Below are 4,191 nucleotides of genomic sequence, written 5' to 3' on the forward strand. Positions count from 1 at the left end.
ATCGTTGGCATAGCGGGAGAAATTTGTTTTATTATACAGATAAAATGTAGCAAATTTTGTCGATATATATATATAAATGAAGCACTGTAAATGCAGTAAAGAATTCAATTTTGTAAACACTAATCACTTCTTGGGTGTGTTTACATGACTGACCAATCAGAACGGACAAATATTACCTTATTCCCAAGTATACACTTATGGTATTCACAGTAAGTTCCCTGTATTTTTTTTTAATTGGTGTTCTCTGACCAATAGATGAATGTTCCTTATAATACTTTCCCATTTTACCGTGGTGTTGTTAAACATGATCCAACACAAAGTTTCATCAAGAAATATTCAGTTTTAAGAAAGATATGGACTGTTTACTAAGATCATTTACATGCCCAGATTCGGATCATTTTATTGCATTTATTTTCTTTTGCGAAAGTTTGAATTATCTGCAATGAATTTAGCTTGGAAGCTGAAATATGATTCATTTCGTAGCAGAAATAAAGTCTATTAATTTTGATCATTTTCAAACTTTACAGAGATAAAAGCTCAGATGAAAATAGACACACCTGTCAAAAAAGAAGTCAAAAATTTTAAAAAAGTATTCAAATGTCACGCTTATTTTTGCATGAAAACGTATTTTTACACCATTTGCAACAGATTTGTGACCATTAACATTGCCTGTGAGGGCATGTTTAGCCCTAATAAAGGTTAGAGAACACAAATGATTTCCCTAGCATTACATTATGGCGTGTACGGCCATCCATAAATCGAAAGATTTCATGAACTACATTAGTTCTACCAAAATACCAGACGAAAATAGATAGATAGATAGATTTTATTCTTCCAAAGGCAATATGCCCATCACTACACAATATATATACAGTCATTAATATGTAAACATGTCAATGGCATATCATACACATATTATACAAACATATCAAAATACATTTTTATAATAAAATTTACTAAATGGCGAGAGGACATGGTTACTGTTGGTAAAGTATAACACCTCTTTTTTCGAAACTTTTAAATATATACATTGTTAGATTTTTGACTATCCATATGTTATCAGATTGAAACAATTCTTTAAATTTTAGGGTATTTGGTTTTTTCCAGTAGTATTTTTTCATATGCATATGTCGAATATCTTGATACAGTGGGCATTCAAATAAGAAATGGAATTCGTCTTCCAGTGTATTGCATAACTTACATTTTCTTTGGTCAAGCGCTATTTTATTTGGCTTATGCCATCTGCCTGCTTCTACTTCTAAATGATGTGCAGATACTCTCAGTCTTGTAAAAGCATTTCTGAACTTTTTAATATTAACAATGTCTAAATACGGTTGATATTTAAAACAAGAAAATAATCTATATGTTCTTGCCCTGGTCGAGGATTCTAGTTGGGCGTTCCATTGCTGCAATCCAGTATCGTGCAGTCTTTGTTTAAATACTTCTAAAAACATATTTTTATTGGCAATACCTTGAAACAGCCATACCTGGTTAAAACCTAAAGATTCAAGTAAATATTAAGTGTGATATGCCCATGATTTCTTGTTAGGATACACATCCAAATCTTGTAACATCATATTGTACACAATTTTTATATATTTTGTAGAATCACATTCTAATAACTTAAACCAGTATCTTAATATACATAACAACCTTTTATTAAGTAAACTTGTACGACCTAACTCTCCATATACAAAATTATTTTGTGTCTGTGTACGTACACCAAGAAGTTGTTTACAATACTGTAGATGTATTCTTTCTATAACATTAATTTCCCCTTAATCCCCATATTTCACACCCGTAACATAAAATAGGGACGATTAATTTGTCAAATAATTCTAGAGAATGGCTAACACCAATATTAGTAAATTTTACTAAATAGGATTTAAGTTTGTATATCGCCTTTAACGCCTCGCCCGCCAGTGCCTCGTGAGTTGCAGTAAATGAGCCGCCTGTGGTAAATGTAACTCCTAAGTATGTAAAACTTTTAACAATATCTACAATTTGACCATTATATGTAAAATTCAAATTTCTCCTGTTTGTGCCACCTTTTCTGAAAACCATCATCTTAGTTTTGCCTACATTAACCGTTAGCTTCCATTTTATACAGTAATCAAATAACATATCAAGGCCCTTTTGTAAGCTAGATTCCGTTTCAGAAAAAATAACAATATCATCAGCGTACAGTAAAAGAAAAAGTTTAAACATGTCTAAATTTACCCCCTCAAATCCATTTAAGATAAAATGTTCTTCAATGTCATTTAAGTACATTGCAAATAAAAAAGGTGAAAGACACTCTCCTTGACGTACGCCTAACATACATGTGAAATCTTCGCTTATTGTAGACTTAACATTACTATACATTGATCTAATAACATTTAACAATTTACCTCTAACTCCTAACTTCAGCAGCTTATACCAAATTATGTCACGTACAACAAAATCAAAAGCCTTCGTAAAATCAATTAAAGGCTACAAAAAGTTTTTTATTTGTATTAAGCATATGGTTAATAAGGCCATGCAAAATAAAAATATTATCAACCGTGCTCATATTTTTCCTAAAACCACCCTGAGCTTCTATGTATACATTGTAATGTTCAGCCCACATATCTAATCTATTATTCAGCATTTCGTAAAAAGTTTACCAATAGTGCTAAGTAACGTAATTGGCCTATAGTTTCCAGGTTCGCCTGTATCACCCTTTTTATGTATAGGAATGATATATCCCTCTGTCCAGGTTTCCGGAAAATAACCCAGGTCAAAAATTTTATTGAACAAATTTATGAGAAACGATAAGAAGAATCTATTTTGTGCCCCATACTTAAACAATTCATTTAACACTAAGTCTGGTCCAGCCGCTTTTCCTAGCTTCAGCTCACTACAGGCTTTAACAACATCAGCCGAAGAAATCTTAACATTCAATTCAGCAAACATTTCGTTAAGTTCGTTATTAAGGTATCTCTCATTAAACTGAATGATATCGTCATCAGGCTGAAAAAACGTGGAATCAGGATTATTTACAGCTTTAAAATATTCAGCAAAACAATCAGCAGAAATATTCTGGGAACTATTCTTAACACATAAACCTTTTAGCAATTTCCAATAATCTTTTGCGTTTGAAATTCTCATATTTTCCAGCTTTTTAGTTTGTATTTTATCATAATTATACCTTTTACTTCTTACCATATATTTGTATTCACTTCTAGCTTTAACCATATCTATCCTATTTTCATTACAATCATTCTTTCTAAATTCTTTTAAACACTGATAAAAAACTGTCCTTTTGTCTTTACATTCATCATCATACCACTGGTTTCTATTACCTTTCAAAGATGTGGAGCGCTTTCCAACATTTTTCCTGAACAGGGGTGTACAAACTTCTTCAACAGTTAAATAAAAATCTGACAACATATTATCAACATCTTCAATATTTTTTGCCTCTCGCATGGTGTTACCTAACCCTGCAAACTTGTTACATACACTCTCAGATTCTAATACATCGAGGAAATCGTTTTTCTTACAACTGTCCCATTTAAACATATACGTAGGGCTACTAATATTCTTTTGCTCGGATTCATTAGATACTGGATTTGGATTCGAGCATAACGAAAAAGTTAGAACACAATGGTCTGATACATGTAGTATGTTTGGTTCATGAACAACAAACGATGTGACCAATTCCATCATGTCGGGCTTACATAAAACAAAATCTATCACACTACTACCTTGCTCTTTTACACATGTAAATTTGCCTATATTTTTATCTGCACCAGTTCTACCATTTAAAATTCTTAAGCCCGTGGCTTTACAAAAATTTAGCAAAAATTTGCCATTTTCATTAACATGTTTACCTTGGCTCTTTCTGGGCAAAACAGTGTCTTCGACATAATCCTCGGGTAATAAATCTAAATTTAATAAAAATTCATTTTCGACAAAGTCTGGCTTTTCCGCTACTCTTGCATTAAAATCTGCTGTAATGAGAAAATTGCATTTACCTTCAAAGACATTTTCGAAATGGTACATGTCATCAGAAATAATGTCAAATATACTTTGTTCAAGAAACACCTCTCTACTACTACCAGTAGGTACATTATAACAAAGACATAAAAATACATCATTTATCATATTAAACAGATTCCCGTCCAATTTTATCCACAGTATGCAGTCTTCAACACTTTTTAAAAATTCAAC

Source organism: Mercenaria mercenaria, unplaced genomic scaffold (assembly GCF_021730395.1).
Source record: "Mercenaria mercenaria strain notata unplaced genomic scaffold, MADL_Memer_1 contig_5056, whole genome shotgun sequence".
NCBI classification, from domain to species: Eukaryota; Metazoa; Mollusca; class Bivalvia; order Venerida; family Veneridae; genus Mercenaria; species Mercenaria mercenaria.